The 21,214-nt window shown below is 43.7% G+C and overlaps 1 protein-coding gene across 2 annotated transcripts in view; it reads right to left on the reverse strand.

The window, feature by feature from the left end:
• The window catches only part of FKBP5 (FKBP prolyl isomerase 5), a 116,040-nt gene extending 106,469 nt beyond the window's left edge, over positions 1 to 9,571 (reverse strand). Inside the window, exons 1-2 of one of the 2 annotated variants that reach the window (XM_058432257.1) lie at positions 9,419 to 9,553; positions 711 to 962 (exon numbers count right to left, since the gene is read on the reverse strand). The gene's annotated coding sequence lies outside the window, so the exon portion shown is untranslated. Of the gene's footprint in view, positions 1 to 710; positions 963 to 9,418 lie in introns of both variants that reach the window. The other variant, XM_032140221.2, reaches the window with a different exon arrangement.
• Between the last annotated feature and the right edge of the window lie 11,643 nt (positions 9,572 to 21,214).

Genomic DNA, 21,214 nt, shown 5'->3' on the forward strand with positions numbered 1-21,214 from the left:
CTTTTATCCATGTTGATTGATATCAGACATCTGTCATTCTTCAAAGAATTACATTTTTGTTGAAAAATATATAGGTTAAATGAGTAAAGAAAACATGGTATACATACACAATGGAATACTACTCAGCCATAAAAAAGGAATAAAATAATGTCTTTTACAATAACTTTGATACAGCTGGATACATTATTCTAAGCGAACTAACTCTGGAATGGAAAACCAAATACTGCATGTTCTCACCTATAAGTGGAAGATAAACTATGAGTACACAAAGGCATACAGAGTGATATAATGGACTCTAGAGACTCAGAAAAGGGCAGGGGAAAGGAATAAAAAACAACATATTGGGTAAAATGTGTATTATTCAGGTAACAGATGCACTAAAATCTCAGAATTCACCATGATATAATTCATCCATGTAACGAAAAATCACTTGTACTCCAAAGCTATTGAAATAAAAAATATATTAAATTTAAAGACTTATAAATAAAAATATATAGGTCATATAACTTTATTATTTTCATGAGTAAAGGCAAAATAAATGTTTATCTTGAATATCAATGATTAATTTGTTGAAGCATCTGGTTAGCCCTCCAGTTACTTCAAACATCTTCTACTCGACTATATAACCAAATAAAACAACTTTCTGATGTGGATGGAAAAAAAAAAAAAGATTTAAAAAAATGAACCAGGCCAGGCACGGTCGCTCATACCTGCAGTCCTAACACTTTGGGAGGCCAAGGCAGGAGGATCACTTGAGGCCAGGAGTTCAAGACCAGCCTGAGCAACATAGCAAGACTCCGTCTCTACAATTTTTCTTTAATTAGCCAGACATGGTGGTGCATGCCTATAGTCCCAGCCACTCAGGAGGCTGAGGCAGGAGAATCATTTGAGCCCAGGAGTTCCAGGCTGCAGTGAGCTTTGATCGCACTACTGCACTCCAGACTGGGCAACAGAATTAGACCCTGTTTCAAAAGAAAAAACAAAAAGAACCAATATCCATTAATTATGCCTAATACTAAATTGTAATGAACACATACTAAAAATTATATAAAATAAGTAGTAGAATGGGAAAGTTGAATTTTTTTAGCCATTATTGTTTAAGCTGTGATTTAAATTGATTTAATCTAAATCAAATCACACTATTGAGGCTGTGAGAACATTAAATCTAGTAGACAGTGACAGATTTACCACTTACCAATGATCAAGAATAGTTTAGTTTACAAACACCAATGTCTTTCCTGCCTATGAAATATAGCACCACTCTAAAACAACAACCAGATTTGTATGCCTCCGCTTCTTTGGCTAAGTTCTAGGATAGTAAAAACTGTTCATGTCTTTGCAACAGCTAGCACATTGTAGGTATACAACTCTTTTAACAGAAACAGTCACAACTTCCAATTCCCAGAAAGCTATTGCTAGGTTTCAGTCGCATTCCCTAGGTGACATGCATAGGATAACAAAATAAAGCAGGTTTTCCTTGTAGGTAGTCCTACCTTGAATCATTTTGAGGATCCTGTTTCTTCTAACAGAAACATGTCATGAGTCTTTAGTGAAAAGCAGTATAAATACATATACATGAAGACAAAAGATAGTCAACGATTCTTTTTCTCATCATTATGGTTAATTCCTAACTGAGGTATTTCATGTTTTTTAGATAACAAGATCATTCTCATTTTCAACAAATTTTTTTAGCTTTCTTTCCTTTATTAAAGTAAAATTTACATACTATAAAATCTTAAGTTTGAATCAATAATGTTTGAGTAAATGTATATAACAATTGGCAAAACTGGATAAAGGTATACGGAAGCTCTTTGTACTAGTCTTGCAACTTTTCTGTAAGTTAAAAATTATATGAAAACAAAGTTACCCAAAAAGTATATAATTGAATTACCATCACCCAAGTCAAGCTACAGAATATTTCCATCATGCCAGAAAGTTTCCTTGTGCTCCTTTCCAGTCAACCACAACCCCTACCCAGAGGCAACCACTGTCCTGATTTCTATCACCATACCTTAGTTTTGCCTGTTCTTGTATTTTTCATAAATGGCATCATAAACACTTATACGTACTCAGCTGTACCTGGCTTCTCCTGCTATGAACAGTATTTCTGAGATTCATCTATGTTGCTATGTGAATCAGTAGTTTATTCCTACTGTGAAAAAAGCTGCTATGACCCAGTCTTTTTGTGGGCATATATACTTATTCCTCTTGGTACAATAAGATTTCACTGAAAAAAAGTTTTACATATAAATATGCCTGGGAAATAAGGCAGTATAGATAGATACTGCTATACACACATAAAACATATAGCAACCATATATACTGTTATATATAATGTAAAAAAGATATTTGATATTTATACATATGTGTAATATATGTATAATACACACACATACATAAGCTTGAGTAATTCTGATCACGCCACTGCACTCCAGTCTGGGTGACAGAGTGAGACTCCGTCTCAAAAAAAAGAATTTATAAAGTTCATAGTGAAAGTAAATCTAAGATGGGAAAGATGAGCATCTCAATTTTTCTAAGTTTATGTTTTAACCTAACAATAATTCAAAAGAGAAACAAGTATCTCTCCATGTAAATTACCGTTAGGTTTCAATGAAACACCTTTTCTCTTGTAACAAACATCTCCTCCAAGCTAGAATTTCAAAACAGTGTTACCATCCACTAGGTAATAATGTTTATGCTAGCAACAAAACCCAAAATATGTGTTCAGATTACAAGACTGTTTTTATTGTCTTGCTTTTTTAAAAAAGTTAAACATGGAAAAACTTAATTAATATCTAACATGGGTAAAGAACATTCCATGCTCATTCAGAATATATTCTGATGCAGACTCAATCTCTAAGATGTTTTCTCCATTCCAAAAAGTAACCTATCGCAGCATTATGTCCGTGACTGGGACATCTTGACTTTCAAATTCACTGTGCAATTTTCAGCTAACAATGGAGGAGGTTCTTTAGTTTCCAGAAATAGGAACACTGAGAAACAAGTACAAATCTAACTTTTGAAAAGATCAATCTGAAATTTGCAACCCTACTTTTGATAATGAAATGACCATTTTCTGGGGACTCCTCATTTATAACATCTTTAAATTGCCAAGATTAAAACAGAATGCTACAAATGATTCTAGAAATTTACCACTGCCCACTTAGGATTTGCAACTACAAAAGGGAAAAAACAACCTTCTTCCAGTCTGATTTTTCTTCATCTCTTCTTCTTTCCAAAAAATGAACAATTTCAAAAAGATACAATTCAAATATACATTTTTAAGCCAGGCATGGTGGCTTGGGCCTAGGATCCCAGCACTTTGGGAGGCTGAGACAAGAGGACTGCTTGACCCATGAGTTTGTGTCCAGGCTGCAGTTAGCCACCACTCTTCAGCCTGGGTGACAGAGCAAGAGTCTCTTCCAATCTTTTTCTTAAAAAAAAGTATAAAAATATATATCCCAAGCTCTTTCTTTAAAAAAAAAAAAAAAAGTGTGTTTGTGTGTGTGTGTGTATATATATTTGAGACCGGGTCTTGCTCTGTCCCCCAGGCTGGAGTATGGTGGCTCACTGCAGCATTGAACTCCTGGGCTCAAGTGATTCTCTTGCCTCACCCTCCCAAAGTGCTGGGATCACAGACACAAGCTACCCACACCTGGAGAACTTTATATTTTTTGTAGAAATGGGGTCTTACTATGTTGCCCAGGCTGGTCTCTAACTCCTGGGCTCAAGCAACCCTCCTGTCTTGGCTTCCCAAAGTGTTGAGATGCTGAGATTACAGGTGTAAGACATCATGCCTGGCATATATATATATATATATACACACACATTTTTTGAGATGGAGTCTCACTGTGTTGCCCAGGCTGGAGTGTAGTGGCGCAATCTCAGCTCATTCCAACCTCCACCTCCCAGGTTCAAGTAATTTGCCTGCCTCCACCTCTTGAGTAGCTAGGACTAAGGGCATGCACTGCCATGATGGCTAATTTTTTTTTTTTTTTTTTTTTTAGTAGAGGTGGGGTTTTGCCATGTTGGCCAGGCTGGTCTCCAACTCCTGACCTCCTGGCCTGGCCTATATTTTTAATCTTAAAAAACATTATCAGAATTTGGACATTCCTAGGCTGGGCGTGGTGGCTCACATCTGTAATCCCAGCACTTTGGGAGGTCGAGGCAGGCGGATCACCTAAGATCAGGAGTTTAAGACCAGCCTGGCCCTGGCCAACATGGCAAAACCTCGTCTCTACCAAAAATACAAAAATTAGCTGGGCATGGTGGTGTGTACCTGTAATCCCAGCTACTCAGGAGGCTGAGGCAGGAAGAATCGCTTGAACCACTGGAGGTTGCAGTGAGTGGAGATTGTGCCACTGCACTCCAGCCTGAGCAACAGAGCAAGACCCTGTCTCAAAAAATAATAATAATAAAATAAAGAATTTGGACATTCCTTAGCTTTCACAGATGTGTGACTGTTTACTTAAAAACCCATTATTTCACTTTGAAAATACATCATTTTCATTTTTCCAGTAATTGTACTTTTTTTTTGTTTGTTTTAAGGCAGGGTCCCACTCTGTTGTCCAGGCTGGAGTACAATGGCTTAATCACAGCTCACTGCAGCCTCAACCTCCCAGGCTCAAGTGATCCTCCCACCTCAGCCTCCCAAGTAGCTGGGACTACAGGTATACTCCACCAGACCTGGCTAACTTTTGTATTTTTGTAGAGAGGGGGTTTCACCATGTTTCCCAGGCTGGTCTCAAATTCCTGGGCTCAAGCAATCCACCTGCCTTGGCCTCCCAAAGTGCTGGCATTACAGGCGTGAGTCACTGCACCTCGCCACCTTTTTCTAAGAAGAAAAACAGCCTTGATTAAGCCTTGATTTTGATAACAAAAATGACAGCAACTCCAAACAACTACAATCACAATTTTCAATATCTTTTGCCTGATTGTTTTAGAGAACTAAAATAAAATTTTATTCTTATGTTTTAAATGTTTTGATTCCAGACCAAGGGTAAAAAACGAATACAACAGGCCAGGCACGGTGGCTCACGCTTGTAATCCTAGCACTTTGGGAGGCCGAGGCGGGCGGATCACGAGGTCAGGAGATCGAGACCACGGTGAAACCCCGTCTCTACTAAAAATACAAAAAATTAGCCGGGCGTGGTGGCGGGCGCCTGTAGTCCCAGCTACTCGGAGAGGCTGAGGCAGGAGAATGGCGTGAAACCAGGAGGCGCAGATAGCAGTGAGCCGAGATCACGCCACTGCACTCCAGCCTGGGTGACAGAGCGAGTCTCAAAAAAAAAAAAAAAAACCAAATACAACAAATATATAGACCCCACACTTCCTCTGGTGGACCTTCACTTTCATTAACCAAATGTTTTCCAAGAGGCTAGAAGTAGGCCTGGCACTGTGGCTCACACCTATAATCCCAGCACTTTGGGAGGCCAAGGCAGGAGGATCACTTGAGCTCAAGAGTTGGACACCAGCGTGGGCAACAAAGTGAGACCTTATCTCTACTAAAAATTAAAAGTTTTAAAAATTAGCTGGGTGTGGTGGTGTGTGCCTGTAACCCCAGCTACTTGGGAGGCTGAGGTGGGAGGATCACTTGAGACCAGGAGGTTGGGCAGGAGGATCTCTTGAGCCTGGGAAGTCTGCAGTGAGCCATGATCACACCACAGCACTCTAGCCTGGGCAATAAAGCAAGAACCTGACTCAAATAAAAAAAGACTAGAAGTAAATACTAAATTAAGCATAAAATGTAGGTTCTCAAACTACTATAAGAAGTACAAATTATTTTGAGTAGTGGAATTTTAGTGTTCTAAATATTGTTAAAATATCCTTATTAATCTGTTAGTAACCTGCTAGTACATATGGCCCTACTGTAAATTATTTTAACCAGTCTCATTTGGCAGTACTGTCTTTTACATAGTAAATAAACATCTCATTTGCAAATTAAATTACACTTAAGTGGTTATTGTTTTAAATCAATAGTTATGTGACATACATACCACCACCCACCCAGTCACTACTGAATGTAGATTTAATTTTCTTTGTACATTTGGGGATATGATGTCAGAATTTTAAAATGCACTAAAATGTACTGCAGAAAAATTTAGAAATATAAAATACTTAAAAAACAAAATCTACTAATCAGCTAGGTTGTAAAGTTCAAATAGTTTCAGAATTATAAAATACAGATATTTAATTGTTAAACATGAATTACAAAATTTAGTGTGCCAATATGTATAACATAGATTATTCTTTAGGAATTATGAAAACTTATTTTAATTAACGGTCTTTAGAGGAATTCTTCATGCCAGGTACAGCAAGCATATTACTGTTAAATAAAGCAATACTAGGCTGGGCGTGATGGCTCATGCCTGTAATACCAGCACTTTGGGAGGCTGAGGCGGGTGGATCACCTGAGGTCAGGAGTTCGAGATCAGCCTGGCCAACACAGCAAAACCCCATCTCTACTAAAAATACAAAAATTAGCCGGATGTGGTGGTGCAGGCCTGTAGTGCCAGCTACTCAGGAGGCTGAGGCAGGAGAATCGCTTGAACCCGGGAGGCGGAGGTTGCAATGAGCCGAGACTGCGCCCTTGCACTCCAGCCTGGGCAACAAGAGCGAAACTCCATCTCAAAAAAAAAAAAAAAGCAATACTAATGTCTATAATAGTGCCATTTGATCTAGACTCAAAGTTAGCTGTTTTAATATGTCCTTGTTTTCTGTAGCTTCATTTATTTAAAAATACTTACTATCACCTCCAAATTCAAAAGGAGTTATGCCCGACTCCCAATGTTTATTGTGTGGATTTGAGAATTCAACTTATGCTTAATTTTTGAAACTGAAATTGTAGTTGATAATTTTATGATATCTATTACAAGATAATAGATATCTTGTATCTTGACAAAAATCAGTAAAGTATCTAAAAACTAAATTTGAAAATGGGCTTTTAATTAAACCTAAGGTTAATAAAACTTTAACTTTTATAGTTAAAATACTAAAATATACTTATATGTAAATAAATTTATGAAATGCAACTTTATTGTATGTGGTATATATACATACATCATCATAGAATAAGGATAATAAATAACTAATTATTAACAGTATTTAATATATTCAAGTACACTAAAGAGCAATTATATAAATGATCAAAAATAATGGAAGCTACAGTCTTATCCAGTTCCTTACAACTATTTATATAGAATAAGCCCTCCGTACGTGAGGATGAATCATCGTCCAACTTATCCACACTAAGCATCAAAAAGCCAACTTAGCTTTTAACAGCAGTAACTTCTTCTACAGGTATACAAACAGGATGTTCTTTCTTCTCCGGACTAATTCATCCTAAGCAGAGAAGCCTTTAGGAAACTAAACTGAACCCAAAATATGCATTATTTTCCAAGAATCAACAGAAAACTAAAGATTTAATTAGTTGCCTAATGCAATATTTAAAGTTTTTCATGTTGAACTGATTAAAAATATGTTTTAAAAAAGAAATTCACTCAAAATTCCCATAACTAAAATAATTAAAGACTCAGAAACATCCAAAACCTCATAGCTTGTTATGGAGAAATAAAACAATAAAGACCACTATGATTTTTTTAAATCTAAAATAGTCACAATTATTGGTTCAAGACTTGCTGGTTCAATGGCGAACTCTTATCAGCTATTAGCTAACTTTAATTACCTAGGCAAATAAGTAAAAAGACCATTCAATGAATAATAAACTAGCATAATTAAATCAAGATTAGCAACTTTGTTCTTAACTTAATCTCTGAAGTATAAATCATACCTAATACAGATATCAACCAAGACACATTAGAGGAAAAAAACTGGGTAACTAAATAAAGTGTTTCTCACAAATAATAAGTATTAATAACCCTCGTTTTAAAAATTTTATTTGTATATAATCTCTAAATTGGTCAGGGCCATAATTGTAGATTGTCAGGCAGAGGTCAGCTGGGGGAGAGACAAACAGAAAATGGTGAAGTGAAAGTATGACAATAAAAATTTCCCACCAGAATAAGAATTTTTTTCGATTCTTGGCTTTTGATTCAAACACCAAGAGAAGCAGCTCCCTTTAGAGAATTATTTTATAATTCTCTAAAGTAAAAACCCTTATGGGGGAGGTGAATAGAATCCCAGACTATTAAAAATACTTAACCAAAATATGCTTTAACTTTTCCCTTGTCCACAATCTAACAAAATGGGAAGACAATGAAAATAAACACTCCTGTCTACCCTCAGAGAGGCAAAGAAAGCTCCCATTCAGTAGTAAGCCTTATTCCACTGGAAAACATACTCCTGAAAAGTAAATCCAAAACCACGAGCTCAAACTGCTTCATGCAGAATTTACTGAACGGCGGCCAAACGCTGAACACACTGTCCTGAACCACACTGAAGGGTATCTAGAGTTCTGCATCTCCGCTTACAACTTGAACCTTACTACGCTTTCGCCACCACTGCAGAACCCGATTTTAGAGACTACGATGTTCCTGCCGGCTCGTTAATCCAAGAAAGCCACTCTGCACCCTGACGCTCGAAGTGTCTTTTTGGTAATACTGGTTTTTGACTCTTACACTGTGACCGGTGCACCTTTTTGGACGATCAACAAGGCGGAAGGCGTTTTCACGTCCCAGAACAGAAGAGCATAAGGAGCCCTGGCACAGCGTTCAGCCGCTTCGGTATGGCCTGGGAGTGACGCGGATCACCTGTTAGACGGCGCTGCGCGGACTCCTCCACAAGCGGCCGACAGCGGCGATGCGGTTCCCCAACGCTTGTCCCGAGGCGGCAGGTGAAGGCGGGGACCACCCGTCCACACCCGGAGCACGGCCACCCCGCCACCATCCCCTTCACAGCCCCGCCAGGTGGGCGAATCCGCCCCGTGCCCGCGGCGTCCCGGCGCTCGGCTCGCCCTGGGGTCCGGTTGTCCCAGCGCCCGGACCCGAAAGCGAAGTTTGGCTCCCGCCCGCAGCGGTGCCGGCTGAGGGTCCCGCCGCCTGTCCCGGGACAGCCGGGGGCCAGAGACCGGAGGCGGCGCGGGACCTGTCATCCCGGGCGGGAAACAAAAGCCCAGTGAGGACGGGCGGGCGCGACCGGCCTCGCCTCTGCCGGGAGAGGCCGGCGGGGGCGGAGAGCAGCGCCCGCGGCTACTAGTCTCCGCGCCTCCCGCGGGGAGCACCGGCCCTGCGGCCCCTGGAGCGCGGCGAGGGGCGCCGCAGTGGGGCCAAGGCCTCCCGCGCGCTCCCCTCGAGGCTTCCGGACCCTGCTCTCCCGCGACACGCGGCTCCTGGGCTGCGAAGCCGCGTGGGGGTGGGAGCTGAGGCAGCGAGCGCGGCCGCGGCGGGACCTGGAAGGAGGGCGTTCGGCTCCCGGGGCGCCGCGGCCGGCCGCCCCATCTCCGCGGCCATGGCGCCGGTACCTGTCGCCGCGGGGACTCGCCGACTCCGTCACTCTCCGCCTTGCCCGCGCTCCTAACCCTTCAGCCCGCCCAGCAGGCCGCCCGCGCGCCGGACACCGCCGCCCGAGACTGGCAGCGCCCGCGAGCCGGCCCGAATCCCCGGGGCAGCGCCCGGCGCCGTCCCGCCCCAGCCGGCCGCAGGACCCGCCTTCCATAGGGCCCCGGGGCTGTCAGTCCGCCCCCAAAAGGCGCGCGGGCTGTCGATCCGCCTGTCCGGATTGGTGGCCGCGCGCCGTCCATGCAAATGAGGCCCCGCCCCCATCATTTGCTTCTCCACCTCCCCACGCCAGCCCACGTGTCTGGCCTTTGCCCTTTGTGGGGGCCACAGAGAAGGGATGGTGGAAACTGACACCCCCTCACATCTCTTACCTCCCAAGAAATTAATGCCTAAGCTAGCTAGTTGACTTCCCATCTGTATCGTCTTTCTGAAGGCACTGCCCCTCCTATCTGCCCACCGGGCCTACCTAGAGGCTGGAGAGGGGCAGGCCAGGCTGTTTGTTAGGTCAGCTGGCCAGGTTAGCCATAGGAAGCAACCCCATTAAGTCTAAGATGCCCAGTCGGGACTGGGGAAATCCCACCTCGAGAACCAATTTAGCAGATATCACCTCCCTCTGGACACCCAGTGACTGTAAAGGCCATGCTTTCTCTTGGCTTGCTACTTTTCAAGCAGGAGATTAAAACAGGAAGAGGTCTTACGGCTGAGTTCGGCCGGGTGGGGTGGCTCACGCCTGTAATCCCAGCACTTTGGAAGGCCGAGGTGGGCGGATCACGAGGTCAAGAGATCGAGACCATCCTAGCCAACATGGTGAAACCCCGTCTCTACTAAAAATACAAAAATTAGCTGGGCTTGGTGGCGCACGCCGTCCCAGCTACTTGGGAGGCTGAGGCAGGAGAATCGCTTGAACCTGGGAGGCAGAGGTTGCAGTGAGTCGAGATCAAGCCACTGCACTCCAGCCTGGTGACAGAGCAAGACTCCATTCCAAAACAAAACAAAAACAAAATGGCTGAGTTCTTCCGCCAACTCCAAAGGGTAGACTGCCAACCAGATGGCTACCTCTGAGTTACTCCCGTAAAGATGTAGGAGCTGCACCTGGGCCTTAGGGAATCTCTAATCAACTCTCTCATTTTTAAGGAAACAGAAACCTGATGTGCCATAGCTAGTTACGCGTGGGACCTAATAGTTACCTATGGAAACCTAATATCCCATAGCCAGATTAGAACTCATGTCTCCTGGCTCCAAACCTGCTCTCTTTGCACTATATTGCATTCAAATATTTATGAAGAGCCTCGTCTACAAATCACCATGCCGCCTTCAGGAGATGATGTCTGGGGGCCGGGCACGGTGGCTCACGCCTGTAATCCCAGCACTTTGGGAGGCTGAGGTGGGCCGATCACCTGAGGTCGGGAGCTCGAGACCAGCCTGACCAACATGAAGAAACCCCCTCTCTACTAAAAATAATTTTAAAAAATTAGCCGGGCGTGGTGGCGCATGCCTGTAATCCCAGCTACTCAGGAGGCTGAGGCAGGAGAATCGCTTGAACAGAGGTTGCAGTGAGCCGAGATCGCACCATTGCACTCCAGCCTGGGCAACAAGAGCGAGACTCCATCTTAAAAAAAAAGAAAAAAGAGTGATGATGTCTGCAGAAAAGACAAATAAAGCCAAGACTGAAACCGCCTCGAGGGCAGGGGTTCTGTCTCAGTCATTTGTCTATCCTCAGTGCCTAGAAGCTTCCCTGTTTACCAGTTGCCAGGGAGAGTCACTGAAACAACATATTTGTTCATTAACGCAGAAAGACGAAGTTGATCAAAATTCCTCTGCATACTAATACCAGTTGATTAAGCATCTACTATGCTTGATAATAGCACATATTAGGCAAGGCACAGTGGTTCACACCTGTAATCCTAGCACTTTGGGAGACAGAGGTGGGCGGATCACCTGAGGTCGGGAGTTCGAGACCAGCCTGACCAACATGGAGAAACCCCATCTCTACTAAAAATATGAAATTAGCCAGGCATGGTGGCACATGCCTGTAATCCCAGCTACTTGGGAGGCTGAGGCAGAAGAATCGCTTGAACCCGGGAGGCGGAGGTTGCAGTGAGCCGAGATGGCACCATTGCACTCCAGCCTGGGCAACAAGAGCAAAACTCCATCTCAAAAAATAAAATAAAATAAAATAAAATAAGATAAAATAAAATAAAAATAACAGCACATATTAAGCTCTATGCTATCAGGGTATATATGTCCCAACCCTCAAGGGCTTCACTAGGAGACAGTAACATACACGTAACATGTCAGTTCTCCTCTTCATGTTACAGGGGTCGTGACAGATGTCTGCATAGGACACAGTGGAAGGCGCCAAGGAAAGAGGAATCAGCTCTTCCTACGAGAGGCAGGGGAGGCTTCATTGAAGAGGTCACCTGACAGTAGAGCTGAATCTTAGAAGATGAAGTAGGTGTTTGCCAGACAGAGGGGTGTGGACAAGGAGGAAAGGGACTCCCAGGCAGGAGGGGACAGCGTGAGCAAAGAGCATGCAGACCTGGAAAAGCCTAATAATTGAAGGAACAGTGAGGAGCAGTGTGGGCAAATCTGCAGAGGGCTGTGTGGACGTGTCACATGTCTAGGACCAGGCTCTTCCAGGAGGAAGACAGAAAGGCAGGGGAGGCTGCCAGGCTGTGTTGTAATACACCGCAGCAACAACAACAGGCCCTGTAGATACAGCTACATGGTTCTTTTTTTTTTCTAGGCCAGAGTCTGTGGAGAACAGTCAGTTCCACAGTTCCGATGGCAGCTTTGCTAGCCCCACCCACTCTCCCAGAAAACCACACTGATCACTGCACTTGCCTTCCTTGGCATTTGGAAACATGTGTGCTTGCATTTTCCCTAAACATTGCTGCCCTTCAGAATTCAAAGATGACATGGGCTATGGCTGCAGATACCTGGAATTGGGATGAGCAGCCCTTTCCTAAGGCACAGTATGGTTCTTTGCAGGGCCTGTACCTAAGACCAGCTCCATGGGTGTGTGACCTGTGTAGTACACAGGGCCGTGTACTTAGAAGAGCCCTGTGCTGGGTCTAATGCTCTGCTGCTGCCGTCTTGAAATTCTTAGTACTTTCTCAACAAAGGGCCCTGCACTCTCATTTTTCACTGGGCCCTGCAAATTATGTGGCCAGTCCTGCCTGTCACTGGTAGTGACCCTGGGCATGCTTGTGGAACTGCTCAAACCACATCTCATTTTAAAAGCACTTGGCATTCACTAGACTCATTCACATGCATTTTATCATTTGATTCTCTTTTTCTGTCTTCCTTTTTCTTTTAGAGACAAGGGCTCACTCTATTGCCCAGGCTGGTCTGGAATCCCTGGGCTCAAGAGACCCTCCCACCTTGGCCTCCTAAACTGTCAAGATTACAGGTGTAAGCCAACTTGCCCGGACTTATCATTTGATTCTCACAATGGGGTAGGCCGGTGTTACTCTTTGTTTTCATTTATTACTTGAGAAAATTGAAGTTTGGCAACTTTCTCCAGGTGGCACAGCTAGGAAGTAGCAGAGCTTGTACTTGAACTTAGCCCAGGCAAGCCCTGTTCCACCTACTACCGAGCTACCTTCATCTTGGTTTCAGAATCCTTTTAAAGGCAGCTTTGTACATTAAGGTTTTTGAGAGTCAGAATATGCCGGGCGTGGTGGTTCATGCCTATAATCCCAGCACTTTGGGAGGCCGAGGTGGGCAGATCACCTGAGGTCGGGAGTTGGAGACCAGCCTGGCCAACATGGTGAAACCCTGTCTCTACTAAAAATACAAAAATTAGCTGGGCATGCGCCTGTAGTCCCAGCTACTCAGGAGGCTGAGGCATGAGAATTACCTGAACCCAGGTGGTGGAAGTTGCAGTGAGCCAAGATTGCGCCACTGCACTCCAGCCTGGGTGACAGAGTGAGGCTCTGTCTCAAAAAAAAAAAAAAAAAAAAAAGAGTCAGAATACACGGTAGAGTGGATATCTGTCATTTCACAGCTGCCTATCACCTTTTGAATAGTTTTTCTTCAGTTTTGAACAATTCTCAGACATTATATGTTCAAATACGATTTCTGTCCTTTTTCTTCTTTCTTTCTGGGGCTCCAATTGAAACACATTCGACCTTCTGACTTCATCCCTTTCTTCTGTATTTTCTGTCTTTTATCCTTCTATGCTTTGTCCTAATAAGTTTCTTCTATTTTCAGCGCACTCTCTTTTCAGCTAAAAAAAAAAAGAAAAGAAAGAAAAAAAAGAAAAATATCGTCTTAAACCCAACCATTGAGCTCCATTTGGTTATTCTATTCTTTTTTTTTTTTTTTTTGAGACAGAGTCTCACTCTGTCTCCCAGGCTGGAGTGCAGTGGCACGATCTCGGCTTACGGCAAGCTCCGCCTCCTGGGTTCATGCCATTCTCCTGCCTCAGCCTCTCCGAGTAGCTGGGACTACAGGCGCCCGCCACCACGCCTGGCTAATTTTTTTGTATTTTTAGTAGAGACGGGGTTTCACCATGTTACCCAGGATGGTCTCGATCTCCTGACCTCCTGATCCGCCCGCCTCGGCCTCCCAAAGTGCTGGGATTACAGGCGTGAGCCACTGAGCCCGGCCAGTTATTCTATTCTTTAAGTCTAGAATTTCTTTTGGTTCCCTCCCTCCCTTCTTTCTTTCTTCTGTTCTTTTCTATTCTTTTCTTTTCTTTTCTTTTTTTGAGACAGAGTCTCGCTCTGTCGCCCAGGCTAGAGTGCAGTGGCACAATCTCGGCTCACTGCAACCTCCGCTTCCCAGGTTCAAGCAATTCTCCTGCCTCAGTCTCCCGAGTAGCTGGGATTACAAAGCATATGCCATCACACCCAGCTAATTTTTATATCTTTAGTAGGGACAGGGTTTCACCATGTTGGCCAGGCTGGTCTTGAACTCCTGACCTCAGGTGATCCGCCCACCTCGGCCTCCCAAAGTGCTGGGATTACAGGTGTGAGCCACTGTGCCTGGCCTCTATTTGGTTCTTTTTCAAATCTGCTATGCCACTTCATGTACCTCCCAGTGCCCTGCTATAATTTTCAGGCTAGTCTTTTCCATCCTTAAACATAGTATTGTTGTTTTATGGTCTATAACTGATAATTCTAATTGGAGTTCCTGTGAATCTGCTTCTATTGTCAGATATTGTTTTTGCTTTTTATTAAAAAAAAAAAAAATAGAGACAGAATCTCTCTATGTTGCCCAGGCTGGTCTTGAACTCCAGGGCTCAAAGGATCCTATTGTCTTGGCCTCCCAGAGTGCAGGCATGAGTCACTGCACCCAACCAGTTTCTATTTTTGTTTTCATTTTCTTTTTATTTTTCTTTTTTCTTTTTTTTTTTTTTTGAGACAATCTCGCTCTGTCGCCCAGGCTGGAGTGCAGTGGTGTGATCTCGGCTCACTGCAACGTCTCCCGGGTTCATGCCATTCTCCTGCCTCAGCCTCCCGGGTAGCTGGGACTACAGGTGCCTGCCACCATGCCCAGCTAATTTTTTGTATTTTTAGTAGAGACCGGGTTTCACCGTGCTAGCCAGGATGGTCTCGATCTCCTGACCTCATGATCTGCCCACCTTGGCCTCCCGAAGTGCTGGGATTACAGGCGTGAGCCACTGCACCTGGCCGTTTGTTTTCATTTTCAAGACAGAGTCTCACTCTGTCACCTAGGCTGGAGTGCAGTGGTGTGATCATGGCTCACTGCAGCCTTGACCAACTAGGCTCAATCGATTTTCCCACTTCAGCCCCCCCAAGTAACTGGGACTACAGGTGTGTGCCAACATGTCTGGTTAATTTTTTTTATTTGTAGAGACAGGGTCTCACTATTCGCAGAGACCAGGCTGGTCTTGAACTCCTGGCTTCAAGTGATCCTCTTGCCTCGGCCTTCCAAAGTGCTGGGAGTATAAGTGTGAGCCACCACTCCCTGCCCCATTATCAGTTTTTACTGATTCATTCTCATGTCACCATATACCTGGTTATGTTTTGGACATAGTATTTTTAAAAATCATTTTAAGTAACAATAATAATATCTTCCTCTGGGAAATATTTCCATTTGCTTCTACCAGGCATCTAGGGGCACCAGCAGTCTGGGATCATCTTAACTCAATTTCAGGGCTCCAGATTTTCTGAGTCATCTGATGACTCAAAGCTGGACTACAGTCTATGGAAGGGTTTTTGTTTTGTTTTCTTTCTTGTGTGTGTGTTTTTTATGGTTCCCCTTTACTCAGTTGTGCAGTTCTTTGGGGTCCCAGTCTAAGATTGGGAGTTTTCTTAGTTATGTATTGCTTCATAGCAAACTACTCCAAAATTTAGTGGCTTAAAACAGATGTCCAGCCAATTTTTTAAGGACCAGATAGTATATAGTTTAGACTTGCAAGCAATATAGTCTTTGTCAAACTACTCAACTCTGTCATTATAGCACAAAGCAGCCATGGATAATAAATAAACAAATGGCATGTCTGTGTCCCAACAAAACTTTATTTACAAAAACAGGCAGCCGTCTTCAACCTGACAAAGGGCACCTATGAGAAACCTACAGCCAATATCATACTTAACGGTGTGAGAATGGATGCTTTCCCCAGGAAATAAGACAAGCATAAGAGAAGAATGTCCATTTCAACCACTTCTATTTATTTTTGTTTTGTTTTTTCAAGATAGAGTCTCGCTCTGTCACCCAGGCTGGAGTGCAGTGGCTTGATCTCAGCTCACTGCAACCTCCGCCTCCTGGGTTCACACCATTCTCCTGCCTCAGCCTCCCAAGTAGCTGGAATTACAGGTGCACGCCATAACGCCTGACTAATCTTTTGTATATTTTAGTAGATACTGGGTTTCACCATGTTGGCCAGGCTGGTCTCAAACTCCTGACCTCAAGTGATCCACCTGCTTTGGTGCTGGGATTACAGGCGTAAACCACCACACACAGCCATTCCAACCACTTCTATTTAACGTTATACTGGAGGTTCTATCCAGGGCAATTAGGCAAGAAATACAAATTAAAGGAATCCAACTAGAAAGGAAGACTTAAAACTATCTCTTCACAGACACAGAATCTTGTATATGGAAAATCTTAAGGAATCTACTAAAAAACTATTAGAACTAACAAACAAATTCAGCAAGGTTGCAGGATACAAGATAAATAACAAAAATCAATTGTATTTCTACATACTTGCAATGAGCAATCCAAAGACGAAATTAAGAAAATTTCATTTATGATAGCATTAAAAAGAATAAAACACATTTTATTGGAATACATTTAATGAAAGAAGTGTAAACTTAGAAAACAACAAACATTGTTGAAAGAAATTAAAGATGATCTTTAGGCCGGGCATGGTGGCTCACACCTGTAATCCCAGCACTTTGGGAGGCTGAGGTGGGCACATCATGAGGTCAGGAGATCGAGACCATCCTGGCTAACAAGGTGAAAACCCGTCTCTACTAAAAATACAAAAAATTAGCCAGGCATGGTGGCAGGCGCCTGTAGTCCCAGCTACTAGGGAGGCTGAGACAGGAGAATGGAGTGAACCCAGGAGGCAGAGCTTGCAGTGAACCAAGATCGCGCCACTGCACTCCAGCCTGAGTGACAGTGTGAGACTCCGTCTCAAAAAAAAAAAAAAAAGACAGTCTTTAGTGGAATGTATGCAGAGGTTTTTTAAAAAAGAAATTAAAGATCATCTAAATAATTGGAAAAACTGGCCAGGCACGGTGACTCCTGCCTGTAATTCCAGCACTTTGGGAGGCAGGTGGGAGGAGTGCTTGAGTCCAGGAGTTCAAGGCCAACCTGGATGACATGGCAAGACACTGGCTCTACAAAAAATTAGCCCAGCATGGTGGCATGCACCTGTAGTCCCAGCTACTCGGGAGGCTGAGGTGGGAGGATCGCTTGAGACCAGATGTTGGAGGCTGCAGTAAACTGAGATCACGCCACTGTACTCCAGCCTGGGCAACAGAGCCAGATTCTGTCTCAAAAAAAAAAAAATTGGAAAAGCATCCTATGTTTATGGATTGTAAGACTTAACATTGTTAAAAATGCCAATTCTTCCCAAATTGATCTTTGATATAATGCAATCTCCATCAGAATCTGAGATGACTATTTTATAGAAATTGACAAGCTGATTTTAAAATTCATATGGAACTGCATTAGACCAAGAATAGCCAAAACAATGTTTAAGAAGAAAAACAAAGTAGGAGGGTTCATATTTCCTGATTTCAAAACTTACTGCAAAGCAGCAATAATCAATGCAGTGTGGTACTGGAAAAGGATAGACTTACAGAGAAATGGAATAGAATTGAAAGTCCAGAAATAATCTCACTCATCTGTGGTCAACTGATTTTTGACAAGGGTGCCAAGCATTGGTGAGAATATGGAGAAACTGTAATTTTCATGCATTGCTGGTGGGAATGTAAAATGGTATGGCCTCTGTGGAAAACAGTTTGGCAATCCTAAAATTTTCAATATAAAATTACCATATATTCCAGTTATTCCACTCGTAGGTATTTATCCAAAAGAATTAAAAGCAGGAACTCAAACAGATACTTGGATACCAATGTATAGATCAGCATTATTCATGATAGACAAAAGGTGGGCCCAATTCAAATGTCTAACAATTAATGAATGGATAAACAAAATGTGAACACACAATGGAACACTATTTGGCCATAAAAAAAGAATGAAGTAAGGCAGGGAGCAGTGGCTTATGCCTGTAATCCCAGCACTTTGGGAGGCCGAGGCAGACAGATCACCTGAGGTCGGGAGTTCGAGACCAGTCTGACCAACATGGAGAAACTCCATCTCTACTAAAAATACAAAATTAGCCGGGCATAGTGGCCCATGCCTGTAATCCCAGCTACTCAGGAGGCTGAGGCAGGAGAATCGCTTGAACCCGGGAGGCGGAGGTTGCAGTGAGCCGAGATGGCACCATTGCACTCCAGCCTCGGCAACGAGAGTGAAATTCTGTCTCAAATAATAAAAAAAAAAAGAATGAAGTACTAATAGATGCTACAACATGTATGAACCTTGAAAACATAATAAATGAAAGTAGTCGGTCACAAAATATCTCATATTATATGATTACATTCATATGGAATGTCCAGAACAGGGAAGAAAGGAAACAATACATAGATTTCTTAAGGCTGGGGGTGTAGGAGAGGGGAGGATGGGAAGGTGATAGGTAAAGGACACAGAATTTCTTTTTGAGAAATTATTATAAAGTTGATCATGGTAATGGTGGCACACATATGTGAATATACTAAAAACCATTGTGCTGTACACCTTAAGTGGGTGAACTGTATGGTATGTGAATTATATCTCAATAAAGCTGTTAATAAAAATAAAAGAACAAATAACCAGCCATGGGTCATAGTTTGCTTACTCCTGGCTTTAAACAACAACTATCATATTTACTCGCTGTTATTTGTCCGTTCTCACATTGCTATAAAATACTTGAGACTGGGTAATTTATAAAGAAAAGAGGTGGCCGGGTGCGTTGGCTCACGCCTGTAATCCCAGCACTTTGGGAGGCCAGGTGGGTGAATCACCTGATGTCAGGAGTTCAAGACCAGCCTGACCAGCATGGTGAAACACCGTCTCTATTAAAAATACAAAATTAGCCAGGCGTGGTGCCGCATGCCTGTAATCCCAGCTACTCGGGAGGCTGAGGCAGGAGAATTGCTTGAACCTGGAAGGTGGAGGTTGCAGGGAGTGGAGGTCGCACCATTGTACTCCAGCCTGGGCAACAAGAGTGAAACTCCATCTCAAAAAAAATAAATAAGGCTGGGCGTGGTGGCTCACGCCTGTATTCCCAACACTTTGGGAGACCTAGGCCGTGGACCACCTGAGGTCAGGGGTTCGAGACCAGTCTGGCCAATATGGTGAAACACTGTCTCTACTAAAAATGCAAAAATTAGCCGGGGCTTGGTGGCAGGAGCCCATAATCCCAGCTGCTCGGGTGGCTGAGGCAGGGGAATCGCTTGAACCTGGGAGGCAGAGGTTGCAATGAGCCAAGATTGCGCCACTGCACTCCAGCCTGAGAGACAGAGTTAAGACTCCATCTCAAAAAAGAATAATAAATAAATAAATAAATAAATAAATAAATAAATAAATAAAAGAGGTTTAATTGGCTTGTGGCTCTGCAGGCTGTACAGGAAGCATAGTGATTTCTGCTTCTGCTTCCAATCATGGCAGAAGGCAAAAGGAGATCAAGGCCTCTCACATGGCAGGAGCAAGAGAGAGAGGGAGCGGGGAGGTGCGACACATTTTTAAACAACCAGATCTCACGAGAACTCACTCACTATCACAAGAACAGCACCAAGGGGATAGTGCCTGAACCATGCATGAGAAATCCACCCCTGTGACCCAGTCACCTCCCACTAGGCCCCACCTGTAACACTGGGGATTACAATTCGACATGAGATTTGGTGGGGACACAAATCCAAACCACATCGTTTGCTCATGATTCTGCTATTTGAACAGAATTCGGCAGGGACAGATGGTCTCTAGTCTATGTGGCAAGGGTTGGGGCAGCTTGAACGGGGCTGAATGATCCACTTCCAAACTGGCCTTACTCACACAGAAGGCAAGTAAGACCTTAGCTGTGATGTTGGCGAGAGTCTTCAGCTCTTCTCCACATGGGCTCTCCATGAGGCTAGGTTGGGTTTCTCACAGCGTGTTGGTCTCAGGGTGATTGGACTTCTGAACATGGTGTCTGGCTTCCTCCACAGGGCAAATATGGAAATTGTCAGGCCTTCTTAAGGTTTACACCTGTAACTGACACAGCATCACTTCTACCACATTCTCTTAGTTAAAACACGTTACAGCTCAGTCCAGGTTCAAGGGGAGGGAACTAACAATGGTGTGAATATTCAGATACATGGTTCTCTGGGGGCCACCAAGGTTACTCTCTATCACAGTCCATCTTCTGTCTCCTAATGATTCACCTGCTCTTACATGTACAATACACTCACTGCCCCTTAATTCCCCCCAAAGTTTCACTCCATTAATGTGCTAGTATTGAGCTTGACGTCCATACTTTCCTCATCTAAATCAAGGCCAAGTACGAATGAGGCTTCAATTTCAATTGATGCTGCTCTCGATTCGAAGATCTTTTGAACTTAAAAGACAAGTTACCCACTCCCCACACACAATGGTGAGGCAGGCAAGGGAAAATTATAATTGACACTGACTAAAAAGGATGAAATAGCCAGGCACGGTGGCTCACGCCTGTTATCTTATCACTTTGGGAGGCCGATGCAGGCGGATCACCTGAGGTCAGGAGTTCAAGACCAGCCTGGCCAACATGGTGAAACCCTATCTCTACTAAAAATACAAAAATTAGCCAGATGTAGTGGTACATGCCTGTAATCCCAGCTACTTGGGAGGCTGAGGCAGGAGAATCGATTGAACCCAGGAGGCAGAGACTGTAGTGAGCTGAAATTGCGCCACTGCACTCCCGTCTCGGCGACAGAGTGAGACTCTGTCCAAAAAAAAAAAAAAAAAAAAAAATGCAACTACCCTGAAGAACAGGGACCTAACTAAGGAATTGTGTCCAGCTGGATTTCAGAATTGCTACGGACCTGTGGCTGCTATGTGCCTGCCACTTCTTCCTTTTTATTTTATTTTTTTCTGAGACAGAGTCTCGCTCTGTCGTCCGGGCTGGAGTGCAGTGGTGCAATCTCAGCTCACTGCAATCTTTGCCTCCTGGGTTCAAGCGATTCTCCTGCCTCAGCCTCCCAAGTAGCTGTGCCACCACA

Source organism: Hylobates moloch, unplaced genomic scaffold (genome assembly GCF_009828535.3).
Source record: "Hylobates moloch isolate HMO894 unplaced genomic scaffold, HMol_V3 SCAFFOLD_20, whole genome shotgun sequence".
Classification (NCBI taxonomy): domain Eukaryota; kingdom Metazoa; phylum Chordata; class Mammalia; order Primates; family Hylobatidae; genus Hylobates; species Hylobates moloch.